At 50.8% G+C, this 24050-nt stretch overlaps 2 long non-coding RNA genes across 4 annotated transcripts in view; one reads left to right on the forward strand and one right to left on the reverse strand.

Moving 5' to 3' along the window:
• Positions 1–24050, reverse strand: part of LOC141569167 (uncharacterized) — a 467986-nt gene that overhangs the window by 247736 nt on the left and 196200 nt on the right. The window lies entirely within an intron of this gene.
• Positions 4917–8274, forward strand: LOC141569191 (uncharacterized). The gene is made up of 2 exons (XR_012492641.2): positions 4917–5130; positions 7037–8274. It is a non-coding gene; the product is annotated as an uncharacterized LOC141569191 (long non-coding RNA).

Genomic DNA, 24050 nt, shown 5'->3' on the forward strand with positions numbered 1-24050 from the left:
GCATGGGCAGCCTCCTTCTAGGACCCTTGGCTGTGGCTGCCCCACTCTAAGGTCCGGTGTGGACAGCCACTGCCCTGAACAAAGGTACTCCTACCAGGAAATTAAAGAAAAACAAACCGCTACATTTGGGTTCCAGTCCCCAGGGCGGATTTCTGCGGAGGGAAGAAGCGTGAAGAACGAGGTTCACCGAGGCGGGGCTGCTCCGTATTTTACTGCGTTTAATCCCCTCTGCGGGCCTGCAAGGAAAGCCCCACTTTACAGAAGACGCAGAGAGTCTGTGGTCTGACTGACTCACAGGCTGGCAGAGGTGTGGGGCCGCCACGCACCCGCCCTGCCTACACCCCAGGCCGCACCTGCCTCCAGAAAGACCCCTTTCCCTGGGCCCCAGGCTCTTCCCAGGTCACCCAGGGCTGCTGCTGCCACAGCCCAGTGGTGGGTGGGCGTGCGGGGTCTCAGACACCCGAAGGGCCGGCAGACACGCTCAGGAGTGAGACCCCGTGGGTACGTCACGCGTGTGCGGCTCACAGAAGCAGCACTCGCTTATTTGCGTGTAGAAAGGACGCTGTTGAAATCTGAGTCCCTATCGCTTCAGTGTGTTTTTCATGATACATCTTCTCTGTGTATTTATCACAGAGGCACCAAGGTTTGTTCCTAATGGGTGTTTCACATTGATTCTTTCAACACGTTAACCTGTTATTTGCATATTAATCATATAGGAATAGTCTTTGTTACACAGAGATGTGCTTTCTTGTGTATCTTGAAACACATCAGTCTCTGTCTTTCCCCTACTTTTGATACAAGAGTGGATAATAAAAATCTTAGCTCAGTCAATACTTACAGGTCACTCTGTGCCAAATACTGTTAAAAGCACTTTCCATAGATAAAAGAGAGTAATCCTCACAACACCCGCGCTGGGCAGTGCGATGGGCTGATGCCAGCTCCCAAAGCCTTGTCCATAGTCTACCCTAGAGCCCTGAATGTGACGGCCTTGGGACCTGGGGTCTTTGCAGATGTAACTGAGTGAAGGGTCTTGAGCTGCGAGCATCCTGCATTAGGCTGATGGGCCCCAAATCCAATAACAAGTGTCCTTAAGAGAAGAGGAGAGGACCCAGGGGCCTCGTGGAAATGGGGGCAGAGATGGGAGTGACGCAGCTGCAGGAGCCAGGGGCCACCAGGGGCCACCAGGGGCCAGCGAGAGACCCTGTCAGCAGGGCTGCTGTCTCTTGGGGCCTCTCTCTGTGGCATCTCCATGTGTCCCCACAGGGTCGTCCCTCTGTGCACTTGTGTCCTGACTGTCTCTTCTTTTAAAGACACCAGTCATGTTGCATTTGGGCCCACCCACATGACCTCATTTGACCTTATTTATTCTTCCAAAGTCCCCATCTCCACACATCAACACATTCTGAGGTCCCGGGGTTAGGACTGCAGCCTACGGATTTTGAGGGGACACAACTCAGCCCCTGAGGTTAACTTTACAACAAACGGTTCACATGTTTAAAGTGGTCAGGAGGCCTGGGGTGATCTTCACAGCAATCGCTTCTTAGCTCCACACGTTTTATTCCTTCCATTAACTGGAAAGTGACAATTTGCTGCAATGAGTCATAGAGTCAGGGCACACCAAATCCATCACTGCTGGGTTGTTGTTGTTTTTTTTTTTTTTTTTGCAAATGATTAAATATTACTTTCTTTCGATTTATAGTCTAATCTCAGTGACAGCCAATCCATCAGTTCATCTGCTGCTGTTTAGCTACAGCGTTTTGCATTCATTATTCCCTGCTTCTATCATTCTTTTAAAAGGAGGGGTAACTTAATCCGCCTCCTGACAGCAGGGAAATTGAATGGTAAGCCACAGAGATGAGTGTTTCTCTGGAAAACAAAACACTGATTGCAGTGCCGTAGAGCCAAGCAGAGGTCTTTTGTCCCAACATAAGATGGACGAGCCCCAACTTCTGGAAACTCCTCATTTCAGAAAGTGAAGAAACCTCCAAACCTCAAACATAACTTGCTAATTGGTACAAATATTCTGGTGAGCAATTTGGCAACATTGAAAATTAAAGCTATACCGGGGGTGCCAAAAAAATGTGTACAAGTGGACACTTTGGTCAATGTTTCTCAAGCAGTCGTTCTCCATAATCAGAAGTGTCTGGACGCTGATGGGAACCACTTTGAGCCCCTCTTGTCATTGCAGAAGTCAAACGTGACCTGTATTCATCTTTTGTTATTGGTATACAATGAGTATTACAATTTTAATAGTTTTTTCCTTTCTTAAAATGTGTATACATTTTTTTTGGCACCCTCTGTCTATACCCCCAAAATGTAGTGATTCTACTGCTGTACACAAACTCTAAAGGTTTGGCATCATATTTTCTACTATAACCATGAAATAGATCTGACACGGCCACTCAACGCACACGTGTGCACACACATAGTGGATGGACACTATGAATCGACAATGTTTTCTCAGAGCTGTCTCCCTGTCAAACAACTCTCTCCCTGTCAAAATACAGCCCCCAGAGATCCAGGCTGCCAGGACATCCCGCTGAAGGTCACGGCGACCATCAGTCAAGGGCCTCATGCTGATTGGACAGGATGAGTCCAAGGGGGCCAGTATGCTGAGGCCTTGGGCTGCAGAGGGCGTGGAGGTTTGGGACCTGCTCTCCAGGGGTCACAGGCCTGCAGACACCCTCCCTGAAGTAAAGGGCTCACACCCCACAGCACACGAAGGAAACACAACGCACAACGCCCGTGGGCCTCTGTGGGTTCTAGAGGACCCACAGCCCACACCCAGGAGGACGTGCCAGCCCAGGCACCATGTGGCAGGCTGAACAGCCAGGCACGGCAGTCAGTTCAGGGATTGGTGCAGTCCACGCTGGGCCAACCCATCAGGCAGATTCATGGTGTTGGAGGTGTCCCAGGGAGAAAGCTGCAGCGTGAAGCCCATGGACGTCCCAATGGGAGGATCCCTTGGCGTTTTAGAATGAGGTCACGCTGCCCAAAGCAGCAGGCTCTGCATTCTGTGTGCCCTTGTAGAGTTAGGACACCCGACAAGAGGGAGACGGGCCATGTGTCTGGACGTACCCACTGGCCAGATTCTGTCTGGACTGCCACTTGTTCAAGTCACAGGGGCCGGCAGCAGTCCCTTGTAAGAAGGAAAAGGTACATCTGGACTGAGCTTGAGCAGGACCAGAGGGCACTGAAAAATGGCCAGAGCAGGTGGCCCCACACTCACGTGACCCAACTTCCCTGGGCCCCACGGGGGTCCAGCCCTTGTTCCCACTGTGCCCCCCCCAGAGTGCACAGTAGGTGTCTATGCATGACACAGGACCTCTGCCACCAAGGCATTAGGGTCCTATGTGTCATTCTCCTGATGTCACTAAGTGAAGTGGACTAAAATGCCCCCAAGTCTTCCTCAGTCAGCCGAGGGCCAGAACCCCAGCCCCGGGGAGCAGGCAGAGGCCAGGGCTGGGGAGAGCTGTCCCGTCTCCCCTTTGCTTCATCAGCAGCGGCTCTTGTTTCTCTAGTAGGACCAGTCTTAGGGAACAAAGAAATGGATTTGCAGTTTCTGGATCCTTCTAGTGTTTCAATTTGTGTTTCTTTGTGAGCTTGCTTGTTTTTAAAGCATTTGGGATCAGGATACCCTTGGCGGTTCTCTAATAACCAGGAATGAAGGTGACACATGAAAAAGTGGGGCAGGCTGCTCCTGATATGTGAGTGGGCACAGGGCGCGCCCTGGAGGCTGCCCTGTAGGTGGGAAGCACCCACCCTGAGGCACTGCCAGAGCTGTTGGTTTGGGGAGGGAGCACAGCTGGAGTCTGAATCTCCAGGAAGAACTTCTCTTCTGTTCCTTCCACCTGTCACATTCCAGGAAGGGGGTCAGAATCCTGCCCTGCGAGGGCTCAGCGCCCCCAGGGACCATGAGGCTGAGCACAGGTCACCACACCAGGTGACAGCTGGGACACATCCTGAGAGGGAGGAGTAGGCTGACTACACTGGCACTGCTGGTGCAGGGACAGGGCTGTGGGGACAGGTTTGTTTGTCTGCTTGTTTTCTTGAGTAGATAATACAAACACATTAGGAAATCAAATAGTACAGGAAGAGCAGGAACGGAACAAGTAATTGTTCTCCTGTCCCCATGTCCCAGTCCCTTGCCCGAGGACACCACTGCTAATCATTTCTGGTGTGATATATACCTGTGTAAATATTCTCTAGTTTTGCGCCTTGTTTTTTCTCCTAAGAATGTAACTACAGATCTTCCCAAATTAGCCACACAGAACCTTTAATCCCACATGTCCCGCCTCCCAAGACAAGATCGGGGTGTGGCCAGAAAGCTGGCGGTGGGGAGTGCTGACCTCGCCCCGCAGGGCCTGGGAAGGCTGGAAGGGCCGGCTCCATCTCGGTCGCTGGCGATCTGGGCAGAATGATCAGGGGCTGCGACGCAGAGCGCCAAGGAGGGGGTGCAGCCGCGAAGAGTCTCGCTCCAAAGAGAGGCTTCCCCCCCGAGGAGCCGGTCCTGCCCTCCGCCTCTTGTCCCGGACGCTACCTGGGACCCCGGAAGGATGCTCACCCCGCGCCTTCTCCTGCGCTCCTGGCGCTCACATCCCATCCGGTGGGCGCAGGACGTGAAGAGAAGGGGCCCAGGGCGGAGGGGCGGCTCGGGAGATGGAAAGGGAAGGAGGTGGGGAATGGGGTATTGTCCGGAGGCGATGGGAATCAGGAGTCAGAGATGGAGTAGGACCGAGTCAGGATGGATCCGTGAGGCGGGCGAGGCTGGGGCGGAGTTCAGGTGGGGTGGGTGGGGCTGGGATGGGGCGCGGCCGTGGGCGGGGCTGGGATGGGCCGGGGGCGGGGCGGGGCGGGGCGCGGCCGGGGGCGCGGCCGTGGGCGGGGCGGGGCGCGGCCGGGGGCGGGGCCGCCCGGACTGAAGTGGGTGGGGAGAAGTTGTCCCCACTGGAGGGCGAGTGGCTGTGATGCCGAGCCTCTGCGGGCAGGACCGGCAAGGGCCGGGAGCGGACATCGGAAACGCAGCCGGGCCGCTGACTCGGCTACCGGGGTCGCCGGGCCTGGGGACAGCCGGTGGGACTCGCGCTCCGAGGGCGCGGCCCAGGGCTGTGCGGACGCCGCGGGTCACAGGTAAGGCAGGAGCCGGTGGCAGTGGCGCTCGGGGCTCGGAAAGGTCCCCCCGCCCCCTCCCTGATCTCTGGTGCCTTCGGGCGGAGGGGGCCTCAACCTGGAGTTTGTGCGGGGAGCTGGCGGGAGGGCGAGGCGCCTCCGGGGCGCCCGTGCGCGTTCCTTCTGCCTGTGCGCGTTCCTTCGGCTGGCTGGGCACATCCTGCTGGGAGCAGCGGGGCACTTGGGGCAGTTTGGTCCCGCTCTCTTGGTGCTGTCCCAGGAGTGGAAACGAAGGGAAAGGCTCCGTTGATTGTTTCCCGACTTCCCAGCCTCAGCTCAGCCAAACTGCAGCCGTGGGGATAGGAGCATCCCAGCCCCTCGCTCATCTGCGCCCCAAACTCGGGGTCCTTACCCCCCAGCTCAGTCAACCTGTGAGGATGGGAGATGGAGCGAATCTCCGCGTCTCCATCCTTACGACTGTGGGCTCCACTCCAACGCCCGTCTGTGGGGCTGCAAATCCAGGACGAGGGAACCCAGTTTTCTGAGCGCTCTTCTCCCCACCCGCTCGTGGCCCGCGGAGGAAAGCACGTTCACTGCCCAAAACCTGGCACCTCCCCTCGGGCACTGGAGGTTGATTTCAAAGCAGTTTGGGGGAGCGGTGCGAGTGGAGATTGCGAGGCTCAGGGAGGCTGCTGTCTGGGGAGGGGGCTCTCCGGAACAGGACTGGGTTTGCCCCCCCCACAGCGGGAGTGTAAGGTCTCTTGGAGTGGGGGGAAGTTAACCGGCGCTCTGGGCTCACAGAAGAGTCTGCGGCGTTCCAGGGGAGACTGGCTGGTATCACGACGATTGTTTTGTGCACGTGGGGTCGGGGTGGCCCCACACGTAGATTTGGGGGCACCAGGCGAGAGGATGGGGGGTTTCAGCCTCTGGGTCCCGGGAGCAGTGGGATAGGGCAGCCCGCCGTGCAGGACACAGGCGTCAGTCCTTGGGCTCAGGTCGCGGGCTGATCCGAGAAAAAGGGAGAATGCCACCCACGCTGAGTGGAAGGTCCGCAGGTCCGTGTTCTGTGTGCGGGGCCGCAGCACCTTCTCCTCCAGCCCTTCGCTGGGGCCGCTGGTTCTACACACACACCTTGGGAAGGTGCACACACTCACCAGTCCCAGGAGGAGCTGGCTGCCTTGAAAGCCAGAAGCGCAGGGGACACTCACTTCCTCTCTCCCCAGAACCTTTCTGCCTAAAGGTGGGCTATAAGCGCACCGGAAGGGGCATTGCTAAGTGAAGTTACAAAGTTGGTTTTGCTTTCCCCATCCTCCCTGGTAATTCCCTGGTAATCCATCCTCCTGGAGGCTGCAGCTTCTCAGACAACCTGCCTAGACCCAGTTTTTCACACACCTGCTCTCTGCCGTGTTAAAACCATGTCCCTTTCTGCCTGGCACTCCAGTTATGCAGGAATGAGTGGGGGGGGGGGCGGGCGGGTGTTTCTTCTGTTACCTTGAAAAGGTAAGATCAATCTCCAGGACCAGGTGCACAGGAAGCCCGGTGAGAGCATGGTGAAGGACCCAGGTGGTCAGGACGGGGTGGTGCTGGACGCCTCCTTGGGAAGGTGCACTTTGGGGCGGAGACATGAAGGTGACAGAAGAGCTGTGGACACTTGGGAGGCGCTGTCCAGCCAGCACCAGGCACATGGAAATGGAACAGGCTTGGTGTGCTGGAGGGACAGCAAGAAGGACAGGTGCCTGGAGCAGAGGGAGGAGGAGGAGAGTCAGGGGACGTGGGAGCAGGGAGGTGGGCAGGGGGGACCAAGCTGGCCCTGATGGGCACCTGTGGCTGAGGCTGCAGTCTTCCCCCACTCTCCATTCTCCCTTACCTTCCTCAGGCATAGAAACCTGGATGTTTGACTATATTCTCTAACTTTATTTTTCTTCAGGTAGGTGTGGCCCTTTGACTAACTTGTGATACATGTCAGAGGTCGTGGTGCTGGAAATTTCTTTGATATGCTTTTCATGGGAGGAGGTATGACTTCCTATCTGCTGGTGGATAGAATGCAGAGGCCATGGCAGGAGCCCCAGCATCCATGTTGGACCGTGAGGTGACCCTGGCAGTGGACGCTTTGCACAGTGGAGCGACAAGAGGAGAGTGTATTTGTTAATTCCCTGTTTCGCACAGGGACGCGCATGTCACTGTCCCCACCGGAAGGCTTCCTCCTGGTGGTGGGGTGCAGGTCAGGGGCCTTTGTCCCACGGATGCCGTTAGGGACTGTACCAATGAAGTAGGAGCAGAGGGGACTGGGGTCCCGCACGCACGTGCACAAGTTCAGGGCGTCTGGACCCAGGTGCTCAGGCAGCATCCTTGTCAACCTGTCCCATGTCTGTCTTCTGGCTGGCATTATCCCCAGCAGGCTCCTCCTTCCTGGGGGCGTGTGGGCCACCAGCTCCCGTAGCGGCCGTCCTGCTGGCTCCGTCACTCCAGGGAGAACGCCGCTTTCCCCCATCAGGTCAGCACACGTCCTGGGGGTGCTGGTCACTGGCTCTGTTTGGCATAACTTGGATCATGGACCCGCCTGAACCAGTCTGTGTAGCCAGCCCTGGAAGTGGGGGGGGGGGGGACGTGGATGGACCCGCTGGGACTTAGAAAGCGCAGAGGGGTTCTAGTTGGAATAGATGCTGGGAATGTAGGTACAACAGGTGACCTGGCTGTCACCACAGTCTTACTGCCCCCAACATTGTGCCTGAGGAGTCCAGAGATGCTTTTCCAACTCCACGCCCTCGGAAAACACTGTCTCACTACGTCCTAGGAATATCTGTGGGTTTTGCATGGGGCGTCTATTTTCTTAAACTATTTGATCAAATAGTGATGTTCTCACACTCAAAGAACAACACAGATGGTGTTTATCACTTTTTTGAGAATAAATGTTGCATACTTTTTGGAAGAGATAAGAAAGATTGCATGAGCAGAAGTAATTCTATAACCAGAGTTACATACATAGGAGAAGTTCTCACATTTCATTCCTGTTTCTCCTTCCCTCCACCAGTTCCCTTTTTCTGTTTGTCCTTGCAGAGCTAGAAATGCAGAATTGTTTGCTTTGGGATGACAGTATGGACTTACCCAATACTCCTGTGAAGTCCATTCCATAACATTAATAAATACTGCTTATTTTGTCCTTTTTCATTGAATCATGCTATCAAATGAGATGCTAAATGCAGGCTCCTGGGGTGTGTTTGACGGCTAACAAAGTGAATATATGAATACATTCTTCACAAGACATCCTGCGGACGCTGTCCTCTCCCAATTGCGACAACCTTGAGTGGAATCATTTTAATAGAATATAATATACAAACTGCCTGAAATCCTGTGATAAGAATTTAGAAAGCTGTTAAATGGAAAGATCCAATGCCCTGGGTTAGAAAGCAGGGACACATTTCTGTTGTTTAAACCGCCCAGTCAGGGGTGTCCTGTTATAGCCGCCTGAGCAGATGACGGCACTCGGGAGATGTCTGAACGGATAGGCGAGGTGAAGCCTGCTCCCTTGAGGACGAGGCATGGCCTTTGGCCAATCAGTTTCATTCTCTAGGCCTGCTTCTCCATAGTTCACATGAAAGGGTCAGACCATTGGTTCATTCACCTATGCAATTCATTCATTCATTCTGCAGATTGCACTTCGTCCCCAGGATATGCTGTCCACAGAGTTATTGAGTATACCGAACATAGCATACTGTGGATAGCGGAAAAGCTCAGCTGCTGAATCCATGACGTTTCTGCATAAACGAGAACGAACAACACCCTCTGCAAATGCTGCCATTTGCGGTCACCACAGAGTGGGCAGCCCCCACCTAACACAAGTACCCACAGCTCAGAGTTATCCCAGCACAGGGACGCCAGTGGGCAACCCCGGCAAACTCATTACCACGCTGGCCACAAAACAAGGCTTAGATGTTGTGTCCTTTCCGGGACATATTCAAAAATATAGAAATACCAAAGGATTGGTCTCAGAGAACACACTGGAGTCAGCTAGACATAAAAGAGAGAAAATAAACTATAAAGGTATTTAGTTCATCCTTTCAGGAAACCTCCCCGACGTGCAATTTGTTAGGTTAGATTGGAAAAACAGACCCAGGTCGACGAGTCAAGAGGGAAACTACTGTCTGTCGGCCAATAATAGAATCCTGAGTGTTTCTGTGGCAAGAATGGGACATGACACACTTTGAAAGGCTCTGCTCATGCCTCTGATGTTTGTGACCCACTTCCAAAGCAGCTCCTGCAGCCACGCGCATTGCAGGCTGGTTCACTGGGCTCGTTCTGCGTTGTGAGTGATGATGGATGACAAGAGGAAGGACCTGACGTGTTAGTGAAGCACCTGTGTCGCACCCCCACCTTCCAGGTGCTCTCGCCAGGATGTTATGTTCTCAGACAATCATGTTCTCTGAAGAAATAAGCACCTTCACTGTCTGTAGGTGACCAGGTTATTTATGACAACGTGGAGTCATGAAGACCAAGTTGTGTAGGGGGGACATGACTTTGCTCCAGAATTACTACCTCCATCTCCTCCAGAGTCTGAGACACCTGCTCTCAAATGCCCACACCGACGCCATGCCTCTCTGCTGGGGAACACAGAGGAAAATGGAGCTGTGTGTTCATGTTGCGATTCCTCAGTTTCGTTAGAGGCATAATAATATGTTCAGGCTCCCTGAGTTCAAATCCCAGCTCTTCATCTATGATCAGTGGGACCTGGAAGAGTCTCTTAGCGTTATATGGCCTTGGTATCTCTACCTACAAAAGGGTAAAAGAATTCCTACCAGAAACACCTCATCAGGGTATTTTGAAGATTAAAATTGTATAAGTAATAAAATGCTTAGTGCACAGTGAGAGAATGAAAATGAACAATTCCCTTCAGTTTAAGCCTGTTTGCTTTAAAAAAACAGAGAGAGAGAGAGAGAGAGAGAGAGAGAGAGAGAGAGAGAGAGAGAGAGGAAGTATTTAAGAGAAGAAATAATAGTCAAAAAATTTAAGAGGGAAATGCCATGAGAACTACCCCATCAGAACAGCCGCCAGTCATAAGCTCTGCCCCAGAGAGACGGCAGAGTTGGTTGCTACACACAGCTGTACACAGCAGTTCCTGATGGTAGCGTTTTAATGGTCTTTATTTTACCTCCTCTCAAGATGACATTTTAAATTGCGTTTAAGTCCTTTTTCTCTATGACACATCTCTGACAGCTAAAGGGTGCCATAAACACATATAATTTATATATATATACTCATACCTAGCTTTATTAAGGTATAATGCACATACCGTGCAACTCACCCGTTGAAAGCACACAATTCAGTGGTTTCTTGTATATTCACAGAGTTGTGCAGCCATGACCACAATCAGGTCTCCAACATGTCCCTCATGCTGACAAGACCCCTCATGTCCATGAGAACTCACCTCCCATCCTTCCCCCACCTGCTTACACCCCGCCCCGCATACCCCCTGCCCAGCCCCAGGCAACCAGCGATGTGTTTTCTATCTCTGATCACTTGCCCGATCTGGACATTTCATGTCCCTGAAATCATACACGTGTGGTCTTTGTGTGTGACCCTCCTCACTGAGCATGTGTTCACAGCAGCCTGTGTTGTAGCCTCAGTCGGCAGTGAGTCCCTGTCTACATCTGAGTAATACTGCTGTGTGGTTAGACCACCTTTGCTCATCCGTTTGTGGGCTGATGGATGCCTGATACTGTCAACCTGCTGGTGATTTTGCCCCATCCCCACGGTGTTTCTCAGGGGTTCACATGACTCACCCTTCTCTCGGGTTCCCTGCTGGGTCACACTCCTTACTCTCTCCTGCTCTTACCCACCTCCTTGGGGGGACGGACCCCTCCCCTGGTGCACTCCCGGAGTGTAAATAAATGAAAGCTCCTTCCAGAAGCTTGTGCCACGGTGGCTACAGGGCAACTGGAAGCTGAAAGGGTGCATCTGCCTCCATCAGCTAGCACCCCCTGCCAGCCCCACGGACTGACGGGTGTCTCTGTGCTCTGGTAGACTTCAGTTTTTATTTAAAAAAAAACACACACGCTTATTATAGAAAAGTCAAAAAGCATAGACACATGAAAATAAAAACTCTCTTCAAATCATAAGATTCTACATTTTCCATGTTTCATATTGGAGCACTGTCATAGCTACAGGATAGATATAAATGGATCACCCAACGAGTGAGAGCCATATGTTATAGAAGTGCACTAGTATTCTGCAGGCCCTTTCTGATTGAGACGTGTGAAGTATATTTTTACTTATACTGAGCAGGAGACCACGGATCCAAAGGAACACTGATGGACTTCAAACCTCTCCTCCTTTGAAAGATGGAGTGGGTCTTTCATGATGAGACCTCAAAGGTCACAGGGTGTAACTTCGCCAAGGCCACATGTCTGCCCAAGATCAAGGGGAGGAAATGCAGACCTCGCCGCGGGCTAATGGCAGTGTCAGTGTCACATTAATGTAACGTGGAAAGCACCGTTACAGACATTGCTGGTTGATGCAATCTACCCTGGGTTTTACCCCACAATGAAAGAGCACGCGTAACAGATTGATATCCTGGAGGGAAGTAAGTATTCAAGACGAAATAGAAGAAGCTGTATGGTTTTTAAGGGAGTGGAAAAGCCCCAGAAAAGGGGAGCTGTTGACCTCAGAGCCTACGTGGCCACTTCCCCCATCTCCCCAGAACCCTCTCTGCCTCTGGAAAATATTTATCTTTGGCTGATGAGGCCGCGCTTTCGTGGGTGGTGTGGTGAGGTCCCGATCTCTTGCCCCGGAGGACAGCTCACACACGGAAGCCAGCCGTGACTCTGCACAATGAGCTGCCTCACGCCACAGAGCGCAGTCGCATTTTCTGAGAGCCCTGCAGCCACCCAGCGATTTTACATCCAATCAGCGCTCCCACCCGGGGCTCCCTTGCGGGCTTTTGAAAACCCCCATTAAGAGGCAGCTTTGTACAGCAGTGCGCACCGGCAGGAAGGTGGCTGCCCCTGGGTCTGTCTGGATGGCCGCCTGTGTGACCTGCTTGTTAGATAGCAGGGTGGCCCTGACTCTGCCACCGTGCTGACCTGCTGAGGAAGGAAAGTCCAGGGTGCCCAGTGTACGGCTCTGCAGGAGGCGGTGCTGGCTGCCACAGAGAGAGGTGACGTGCATTTTCACAAACAAACCCGCGACGTGGAAAGAATAACAACTTAATGAGGATCTGTTATTAACACGCAGCTTCAGAAATGAAGCGTCACCCGCGTGAGGCTGATTGGGTTCTGCTCCGCGTACTCTTTAGTACTCTTGGATTATTTCTTTTATTTTCTGTTCTTTTTCCTCTCTTCCCTTCCCCTCCTCTCCCCTTCCCTCCCCTCTCTTCTCCTCTCCTCTCTTTCCTTTCTTTCTTTTGCCCGAGATTCTGGAGAGATGAAATCACCATCAGTTGAGTTTAGCAAGATGGAGGGAGAAGTTTATTGCACTGAATTATCATTATTTATGAACTAAGTGGTTTTAAATAAAAATGAGGGCCAGATTAAAACCTCCAAAGCCCACTCATTATGTGTGAAAATTTAAAACGGATGTAGGACGCCATGAAAGGGAATGTCAGCAAGAACCCACCACCCCAGGCTGTGCTCACAGCTCTCAGGTCCCTGGAAGCCCAGCCTGACCCCAGGGGGCTCGGGAGTTGACAGCCCCAAGTCAGTGACACTAGGCTCTGTACCTTGTACACTAGGAGGGCGAACTACTCCTTTTGGGGTCTCTCCCCCAGTTTCCTCCATTCTCAGAGAAGAAATAACCTGTCATTTTTTTCCTCCCAGTTTCCTCTCCATAATAGTTTTTGTCACATTACATTATATACGAACACCCGAACTCATTTAAAACACCATCTGATGAAATAATCTATGCAATTTTCTCTTCAGATGGAAACGAGGGAAATGGATGATAACAACAGTAGATGATATCTTTGCCCCGTGACCTCCACCATCTCCTCCAGAAGATTGAATGCAGCTGATAGCTAGAATGGCACGGGTTTCCCACTGAGCTCGTGGGAAGAAAGGGGGTGTCCCCTACAGGACAGTTCCTCTGAAATCCCGTGACGGCATGTGGATGCTGTCTCTTCCCTTGCTGCGTTCACAGACTTCAGTACAATTCCGAGCTGTAATCGTGGCCGTGGGGTTTGTCAGCCTCAGCACGCTGACGTTTGTGCTGGACCACTCTGCTGAGAGGGGCTGTTCTGTGAGTTGTGGGCATTTAGCAGCGTCCCTGGCCTCTACCCTCCCCCCAAGTTGTGACAACCAAGTTATCTGCAGACATTGCCAGTGTGCCCTGGGTGACACAATCACCCCTGGTTGGGAATTCCAGTCTAGAATAAGCTGTGTCCCTGAGTCCCACAGAATTATGAGCTGCCTCTACCCCATCGTGAAAGAACAAAACGAAAACAGTGCCATGCCCATCGCCTTGTTTGTCTCCCTCCCGTGTGCCCGAGACTTGAGACCCCGCAGAACGCTCTCTCTTTCCTTGCTGCTCCCACAGAGGTGCTGGCTCCTGCCTCTGCGAGGTCTGGGTTGTGCCTACATTTGGACGACAGCATACTCTCAGGTTGTGGGTTAACGTAGACGTCAGTAGGTTTGCTGTTTCCTTCTCTTTACTCCTTTATTTTCAATCCGCCATCGTCCTAGAATCTGGCATTTCTCTGGATATTGCAAAGGTCACAGTGGCGTTTCCATTCCACGAAGGTTAGAAAAGGGCTGGAGGTCAGGCTGGCTGGGGCACAGAGTCAGCCTGGGGGGTCGGCTTTGATCTCCCCTTTTGCTCTGCACTGCCATCTGTAACTCAGGAGTCAGCACGGCTCTGTCCTCCCTTCAGGGGGGGGTGACAGGGGCATGGAGAGTGGGAAAACGTGTCCAGAATCTGTGAAGTTGGTAGATAAAACCAAAAAGCCACCCTGCGGCCAAACTGACCTTCAGACACAGAACACAGCTCACGTTTTTACACTGGGACTGAGTGGTGGAGGGTAGCCCTCTGTGACCTGAACCCAGGGGCAGAGGTGGCAAGCCATTATCTGGGTCCACGTCTGCAGAGGGGGAGACCGTGGCACCTGCATCATACCCATCAAACAGGAAAACCTGCTCATTTCCCACAGTTTAGATGGTAACCACGGATTTCATACAATTCCTGGAGCACAGACGGGCGTGTGCAGTTTTTTACAAGGATCCGTTGTTAGAAGGACCGTTTTCTTCTTTCTAAAGACTGAGTAGATTAACAGTATCATTTTCTAGGTCTTTTGCCAACTTGCACAGAAGACGGAAATATGTGCTGGCTCGATTGGTGAGCAGCCATCGAAAGAAACTTGGCATTCGTCAGTGAATCCGAGCTCTTCCACCTTCCCGCTGGGGGTCCTTGGGGAAGTCACATAGCTTTTCTGAGCTTCCGCCATCTGCCAGCTCCGTGCTTTCCAGGTGGAGCCAGCATCCCTCCTCCAGAGAAAAGACGCCACCTCCCTCTTCTGCTCTGTGGGTTTATGTAACCCTATGCGGTTCAGCATTTTCAGCGTCAGCGTCGAAAGTCATTTCTAAATTCCACCATGACACATGCGTGAGGAAATTAGATTATCCCTGGGCATCAGTGAGCCGTTGAAGCTCATGCAGTGTAAATTCCTGGGCTGGGGACCTCTCCCGCTGTCCGCTTTCCTGATAAAAGGAACCACTCCTTAAACTGACCTGTTAAGTGGAAGCATGGATTTTTTTTTCTGTCTCATAATAGCATCAGCTGGAATCAAATGTCCAAAGCCGTGACCCCAGGGTCTGTCTTCCAAACGGAGTTTGGGGGTGTGTATGTCTGGGGGGATAAACTGACGGAACTGGCTGAGCTTCTGGCTTCCTGCCTGTTTCCTGCCCCCCCCGCCGCCCCTGCATCAACACTCTTTGGAGATCACTGGCCCGCCCACGTGTGGCCTTGGCAGGGTGACCTGAAACCCCTGGCTCAGACCTGCACTCTCTTTAGACCCTACGCTGCCCCCCGCTCAGTGGCACATTTTAGAGACCAGTATAAAGCGGGCAGCACGGGAGAGGGGGAATAAAAGCTTATGTTCCTGTTCTCTCACGAAAACAAACAAGGGTCATTTTCTGGGGGAGAACCATTGGAAGCAAAACGAGGCCTTGACAGTGACCTTTGTGATAACACGCTGACACTTATGCTTCCCCTTGCCAAGGAGGCCCAGAAAATGGTTGCTTTGCAATTTAAGAGTTCTTTGAAAAAAATGGGAAACCAAACTTTTCCCCCACATTACTGAGGCATTTTAGTAGAAGATGAAGGAGATTTTCTCTCTACGAGGCCCAATAAAAGGAGAAAACACCACGTTTTCTGTGTTTTTCCAGCAAGATACATGCCAGGGACGGATGAGATCCCATTTGGCTTCATGGCCTTGAGCAATGAGCCTACCGTGTGCTCTGAGACTTGGGCAAAGACAGGAAGGTGTCAGCTTGGCTGTAACACTAGACCACAGAGATGGCGTTGGCCCAGCGTGGGCCGACGTGGGCCATCGTACGCATGTGTGCCCTGAGGAACGGCAGAGAAGTCAGAACTGCTCTGGGTTATCAATTTAGCAAACCATCTGATTTACATATGAAGCTGGCGGAACAGACACAGCCCCCTGCTCTTTCATCTGAAAGAAAGGGTGGCGAATCGGAATCACTACCACACAGAGAAGTGTCGCCCTCTGTCCCTTGTCTAAATGACGCACAGGAGGATGGCTCCACCAGACCCTTCCTGAGAGCCCAGCTCCCAGTGGGTGGGTTCAACGTGGAGTCGACCAGTCATAGCACCGGAGGCGGAGTTTCCCTGGAGCTGGGCTCATTGCTCCTTCTCTAAGCCTTTGCTGGAACACAGCCGTTCCAAAAGCTTTGTGGAGCAAAAGCACAGTTTTCGATCACATTTGCCCATAATGATACAAAAGCTTTCTTTATGCATAGATACATATTTTTGTACAGTGTTAGACAAACTCTCCTGAGCTGAGTGCTTCCCAGTGGGACGTGGGGGAGGGGTCCAGGGTTAAGAAGGGAGGGGACCTTCACACCCCCTCTATTTTCCAGCAACTCCACACACCTCACCCTCCTGGAGTTCTCTTACTGTCTGAGTGACCAGTTCACGCCAGTGCCCTCTCTGCCTCAGGCACTCCACTTGACTCTAGGCATAGAAAATAAAACCAAACTAGACCCGTCCCTTACCTTCAAGATTTTTACTGTAAAGCTGAGATAGAGATATGAGTGGTGTCCCTAAGGCGGAGAGGAGGCATTTTGCACGTGGTATGGTTACATATTTGAAGAAAGAGCGAATGCTCCCAAGAGGGGAACATTTTCCAGGAAGGCTTCAAAGTAAAGGCAACGCTGGGATGGGGCTCTGAAGGAGGGGTAGGAGTTTGCCCGGGAGAATGATGGGCTGGGAGTAACAACGTATAGTTACTCTTGATTGAGCAGCGACTATGTGCTTCATCATTCACAGTATGAGTTACAGAACCTCTTATTGTGTCCATTTTACAGATAAGAAAACTGAGGCAATTCACTCTCCCAAGTGCAGGTAGCTTTTACAGCAGGGACACCGCCCCAAACCCTGGGCTCCGAGCCACCCCACCACACTGCTCGGTGTTACAGAAAGAAAAGGTGTCTCGAAAGAGAAGTTTGATAAAACACGAATGGTTAAAGGAAGTGCGTGCATCTCATCGGCCCAAAGAGTGGAGCGTGTGTGACACTCACCAGCCGTGTGACAAACCATGGAGCGCTCTGAGCCTCAGCTTCTTCTCAGAACGGGATGGGCAAGTGGCCTCCCTCACAGGGGCTTGGGGAAACCCTCCTCCTTCCTGCTCCTCTCTTTTCTCAGGCCTTCCTCTCCTCCTGCCTTCTAACATGTGCCTGTTGAGTACCTACTGTGTGCCAGATACTGGCTAAGCACTGGGGGTGCGGCTTCAATGGGGCCCTTCGGGATGAGCCCAAAGCTGGGGCTGAGCTGACCCCAAACAACCTCACAACAACCCAGTTAGTCTCAGGTGTGGGTGGGGCCAGCGGCCCCCAGGGACCCTGGGTCCTCGGGATGCTGACAGCACATCGCTGTCAGCGGTCAATTTGCCTCTCCTTCCATATTTCTCTGACTCTCCCTCTCTTTCAGTATCTCTGTCTTGCCACCTAGCTGTTCTGTTGGCTTTTACTTCTCTCTGTGTCCTTAGCTCTCTGCCTCTCAGACTTCCTATCTGTCCTTTTTAATCAGTCTGGTTCTTCATATTATCTATCTATCTATCTATCATCTATCTATCTATCTATCTATCTATCTATCTATCTATCTATCTATCTATCTACCTACCTACCTACCTATTCTCTCTCTCTTTATTTCTCTCCCTCTCTCCTGGCTTTCTCTGTCTTCCTTTATGCTAAATGCTCTGTCTTTCTTCTTGCTATCGTCCCGTCTGTCTTTCTGCTTCTCTGCTTTGCACTTTCCTTGTTTAGGCACATAGCCTCTCAGCCTCCTTCTCTTTCCCTCTACGTCTGGTTCTATCGCTTCTCTGTCTGTTTCTTGCTCTCTCTTTGCATCTGCTGCCCAGAGACAGGACCTGTGCAAGGAACGGAGAGTGGCCCAGAGCCTGCGGCTTGGTCGTGCTCGCCGCCAGGACCCACCCCGACCAGTCTGCAGGAGCTGAGGGAAGCCACGGTCCCAGGCTCAGGGTGCCTGTCTTCTGGAGCCTTCTCTCAGCTCTGCTGTCTGAGCAGGTCTAGGCATTCATTAAGTGACTGATACCTGCATGCTTGCTCTGTGGTGGCTTGGTGTCGTCATACATTTTAATATGGCCCAAGCTGGATAAGAAGGTCCCTTCAGGGATGAAGTCAGTCCCATTAGCGTGTCACAGATGTACTGAGGCAGAGCCTCACTGAACTGCTAATGGATTCAGGTGTGGGAAGGAATCAGTGATCATTATTCAGCGTTGACACTGGGGTGTGAGAACAGGCAGGGCCCTCCTGAATTACGGGGACGCCAGGTGCCAAAGTACAGGAGAACCATCCGTGTTTCAGCTGGGGTGTTGTCAGAGCTGGGGTGCCCTTGAGGTTTTCTCCATCTCACTTTCATCCTTTCTCCATTGACGTCCCTTTCCCTCTTACCAAACCAAAAGCAAACGGGAGAGGTTATAGGGCTTCCTCTGAGAAGAAGGCCCCGCCCGAAGGTGAGTGTATAGGAGGCTTCTCATATTCAGCATTGTATGCAGGTTCATTAAAACTCAGTGGCCCCACGGACTGAAAAGCTTCAGGGAGCGAGGCCTGTCAGACAGCATGGGGGCCGCGAGCTGCAGAAAAGGAGCCGTGGACTCTCCAGGAAGAAGGATCGCTTTCAAGTTGAATCAATAGGCCGCCTCTCCCGCTTGCGCCAGCCATGAAACATCGAGAGGGTTGTTTGAGAAAGTCAGGGCTCATAAGTTCTGCTGTTACTTGATTTCACTTCAGAGATTGGTCTGTAACATTGACCGGAAAGAGGAAGATCAACGGGAGGAAAGTGTTTTCTCTGGGAGGCTTGTCAGGAGTGAAGACTTTGAACTAATCCAAGGTTTCTCACCCTGACTCTTGAAGTCTGATAACCCTTTGTTTCGGTGGGTCTGTCGTGGGCCTTGTAGGGTATTTATCAGTGTCCCTAGCCTCTCCCCACTAGATGCCAGTGGCAATGACTCATCTGTCATTATTAAATGTCCCCTGGGGTTAAAACTGTCCCTGGATGAGAACCACTGATTTCTACTTCCAGAAAAAGGGTGGAAAGGAGGGGAATATGTTGGACCTCACATTTAGAAGCCCGAACACCTGAGCTTGGGCCCGGGATCTGTGCCAGTGGATGGTAATTGGCAGCACCGTCTCCCAGGCTCAGGGTCTGTGGCCAGAGCTGGTGCAGGAAGCTGGGCCACCCATGTCCCCGGCTCCCCCCCACACACAACTCCTCATCCTGGAGGGGGCGCTGGTGGTGAACCCCAAGTGTGCGGGTCTCCTCCTAAGCTAACCAGCATGGGTGGCATTTTGAAAAAGCCCCAAGTCAAGGGATGAAATGCTGAAATGAAATCCTACAACCATACGCATGTTAGACTTTGCAATGACCCAGGATGCTCGGAAATTTTTATAAGGGATAATCTGGGGAAGATACTTATCTAGAAAGAGGAAAACCTTATTGAAGTGTTTTGAACAGAGCTTTGTCCCCAGGGGAAAAAGACTACATGACTTAGGGTTCCCATAGAGGGGGCCCATCGAAGAGAGAGGAGGTGGGTCTACAACTTGGAACCAAGTACCAGCTGTGACTCATTCTGCAAACCTTTGCATAGACTGTTAGATATTTGGTGTTTATGAAAGTGGATCATTAAAGGTTTATGTAGTTTGTCTCCCTTTGCATAGATTTGTACATTTGAGTGCGTGTGTGAGAAACATGGCATCTGAGTCTGTAGCTTTTCTTCCTTGACAGGTATCTCCACGTTTCTCAGGTTAGAGCTCAGGTTAAGGAAGAAACACGATACACGCCCAGGTCACCCTTCGTTGAGACAGGCAGATAATAGAGCAGCAAACTCAGCGGGCAGTGGGCACACCGATTAAAGCCGTACTTTTCTTCTAAATAGAAAAGAAAGCACTGGATGGTTCTTGTGGGATCCGCAGATGAAACATACTTCCTTCCAAAGAGTCCCCCGGTGCCGCTCTTACTCTAGAGTAATGTAGCGGCAAGATTTAGCAGGAAAATGATTCATCTCCAAAGACAACTTTTTTGAGATAATATTTGCAGACCATCTCACACATGTTCGTGAAGTTAAATGGTCTAACCATCCGTCTTCTCTCTCCATGTTCACATTACCTTCCACTCTTTTCTTACACCGTGAAAATGGCTGGTGTTTTTCAGAACTGTTCATTGTATCAGAACGTTATTTCCGTGAGCTTGGTTGCTATGGGCTGCAGCAAGCTCATCCTGGGATGTACATGGATGTCTCCCAGCCCGTGTTCTGGAGGGGAGGCCTCCGTCAGGGCGCGGCTGGGCTCCAGAGGGACCCTGCAGGAATGGCTGTGAGGTTCAGCACTGTCACCATGGCAGGTTTTTAAGGAAACCAAACAGGGCCATCGATTGCCTTGGCAGCTCTGATCGAAACTCCTGCTACAATCGCTCTTTTTACAAACGTGGCCGTGATAATGAGGTTTTGTATCCATCAAACATCCTCTGAAAAGCAGTTATCACCTCTGCCAGTGTGACCTTTTCAGTGTGGTATAGTTTCCATGGACGGTTATTTTGAAAATAGCAACAGAGATGGAACTATGTCACTGGACATACGAACAGCCAACAGAACGCCTGTCTCTGCTCCTGGCTGACGGTCTGCAGTGGTGGATCGCTGAACCAGCATGTGCTGGCTCTGGGGTCTCCAGGAGTGCAGTGCACAGCGTAGGGCGACACGCAGCCTATGTTCCTCGGACGTTTGCCCTATTGATGCATGTTTACTAAGAAGGAGACTCAGTTCTCTCCTCAGTAGCCTCTGCTAACATTCTTAAGACTCTATAATATATTTATATATAATTACATCTATAATATAAAAGAATCTATAATTACATATATAGTTAAAGCAAACAAACATATATATATATATATATATATATATATATATATATATATATATATATGTATATATATGCATCTGGAAGTTACTATTTAAATACCTAATACTTTAAAGAGATTTAATTATGGCTTGTGGAATAGCAGTCAATTGGAAAATAAACAAATTAACACGTCAGAAGCTGACATGAATTATTTTGCTTTAGGGAACTCCTGTGATTATATCAGTTCTGAACATTTAATTGTTGCCTCTTATGACCCAAAATGAGGCAGCTTCAGCACTCCCCTCCTTGTAGTAACCTAGAGTACTAACAAATATCTTTTATAAACCTGGAAAATGCTATCTCACTAGTGTTTGCTTTGCATGGCTTTTTAAAAAATTTTTAATAGAAATGAGATTATCTTTCATCGTGATTGAAAATGCAAAGCATTTAAATTCATGAAATGGTCCTTTACTGTTTTTGTCTTTAAATAAAAACCCAATCAGAACCTTCATATTATTTTAGTAGATCTGAGTCTCAAAGGAGGTAGGACTAGAGAAGTAGAAAGTAAGAAACTGGGTCCTCCCAGCTCCTCATTTGGATGGAGCACCAAAGGTGTAGGACTAACCTACTGTGGGGACCAGATGGCTTCTGTACACCAAGGTGTGAAAAGTACAAACATGGGCAGAGACCAAAGTGAACCCTGGGGCAGACGCCCTGCTGTTTGTTTCTGCACGGAGCTCCACGTTGGTGCTATTCTGTCGTTTTGTTCTGTATCTTTCCTTAATACTCATCATCAATAAACATTGGTTAGGTGTCTTCTATGTGCGGGGAGGTGTTTTTTTGTCCCTGGGACAGACCAGTGACAACACAGACAAAAGTCCTACCCTAGTGAATAGACGGGACCCTCCTTGTGTGTTCGCTGGTTGGGAGCCTTCAGAGACAGACGTACTGTCACTGTAGGTTTGTGGCTGTGGGGACCCCTGGAGTGGCCCAGAGATGCTGTTGTCTGCAGAAGTGGCCAGGGAATCCCAAGCCAGCCTCTCCACTCTGCTGGGCCTCAGTGTCTGCATATGAAAAGTGAGATTGTGGATCCATTGTTGCTGGAGGTTCTGGGGAGAACTAGGACTTGGTGACTTTTTCATAAGAAGTTACTCTCGTACACACATCTCCATCTCTGTCCACATGTGCTATTTTCTGAAGGCCTCGGAGGGAAAATCGGATTGTCTCCTGTGCTCAACAGGAAGATGAGGAGTAAAACGGAGCCCTAAGTTATCCTAGTCTCAGCCTGCTGATCGGCCCGTTCCTCGGAAGGCAGGACACAAAGACCATAATGAGAGGCTCGCCGTCCTTCCATTCTGCAAAATTACAGTTTACAGGAGTAAAAACACTTACATTCGTTTCTTCAAACCCTTTGTTGAGTACTCTGCCCAGTAGAATTCTAACCAGTCATAAAACCCCACTATCCTGCTCTGGTATTAGCACCGTACAGCCAACACTTACGCATTGTCCAAAATGGCCCAAGCATAAGATTTGATGCACCTGACATTTGATCAATGGAAGAGTGAGTACATCTGGTAGGGAACACACACACACACACACACACACACGCACGCACACACACGTGCACACACACACACATGCACACACACGCACACGCACGCTCACACATGCACACGCACGCACACACACACACACACAGAATAGACTGTAATTCTATTAACTTCGATTAAAAATTTTGCTCGTCATGGCTGATGGGGACACAGTGATTTTTCTGGAATTTCTTTGTCATCATTTGTAACTTGCACAAAAAGCATGTTAGATACAAGCCCTGTTAGTCTGGTGGTCTCGGTGTCTAGTCAATCAGACTGTGGCAGTTTTAGGAACAGTCGTCGCTGGGACACAACGTGGAGGTAGCTGGAAGACAGTGAGCTAAGTGCAAGAAGCCAGTCACATAAGGACAAATACTATTTGAATCTACTTACACGAGGTGTCGAATGACAAAAATGTTACAATTTAGTAAAGAGTTTGATGTCCTTTATTCAAGAGAAGACAATCCATGGATGGGGACAGGGGGTGTAGTGCCTTCCAAGCAGTGAAGAATTTGTTCCCAAAGGATTTGGGGCAAGAGCGGGTTTTACAGACAGTTGGAAGAGTCCCCTCAGACACAGGGCATGATTGGCTGGGAGGTCAGAATTTCCTTATAAGGTGGCAGGTCCCATTTTCTAGGGTCAGCTGAGCCAGCTAGGGCTGAACTGGGGGCTGTGACCGGTGGATGTCAGGTGTCCTTGACAGCTGTTTCCGTCAGTGCAGACTGACTTAGGTTGAGATTTGTGGGGGGCTGGACCCCTGGAGCGGACCCCATATTGTGGGTCCTGATATACAAATGAACTTTACCAAGGTCTCTAAAATAGTCAAATTCATAGAATTACAGAGTAGGATGGTGGTTGCCGGGGGCTGGGGGGAGGGGAAGGTGGGACGTTATTACAATACTGTATTGCACGAAAGATTTGTTAAGGGGAAAGAACTCATGTTAAGTGTTCTTACAACAACAACAACAACAACAACAACAAAATAAGTCCACATTTTTGGCCTCTGCTGGTTGACAAATTGGGAGGATTTGTCCACTCACTCCTATCCCGTCACCTACGTCTGGGGCTAGAGAGGTAGGTGACGGGATAGGAGTGAGTGGAACGCATGATTCTGAGCTTGTTATGCAGGCAGCTTCCAGAAACTGCTCTCCTGGGTTCACTTTGTCCAAACACTTGATCAAGAAACAAGGTGGCCCAGATTAGAGCTGTGTGCATACAGCTCCTTGGCTGGGAACGTTGTCACAAAGCAAATCCTAGCAACATAAATTTGCTTTGATAATATCTCTCCCGTAAGTGGTGTTGCAGTGTATGAAGAGAGACACAGTATAAACACCCTGGGGGGAAAGAAGAAGAAAAGAAAACGTGCCCAAATATAATCATATATAAGTGATTTTGTTGCTGTCGTCTTACTTGGACTAGAAATATCAGCTCAGGGCATCAGGCATTAGCGAGGCAATGAATTCCCCAGCATGCGGGCATAATGAGACAGCCAACGGCTGCCTGGGGCTGAATATTTGATTTCTGAGGCACAAGAAAAGCCGAGGCGCGTGGATAAAGTGCCTGCCCTGTTGTGTAAACAGAAAGTGAATTAGAGAGGGAGGCGTTTATGTCCCGTGGAGTCTAACAGCCCTGTAAGTGGATGGCGTTATTCAAGAAGACAGGGCTCACTGCTACTGGCCACTGCTTGCTCCCTGCTTGGCAGCTGGCAGATGTCAAAAGGTCGCCGAGAACAGAGTCCTGCGTAGTGACAGGTTGTCCAGGTGTCACTGGGGCTGGG

This window comes from Rhinolophus sinicus, chromosome 9 (assembly GCF_057876585.1).
Source record: "Rhinolophus sinicus isolate RSI-liver-muscle chromosome 9, RSI-T2T, whole genome shotgun sequence".
NCBI lineage: Eukaryota > Metazoa > Chordata > Mammalia > Chiroptera > Rhinolophidae > Rhinolophus > Rhinolophus sinicus.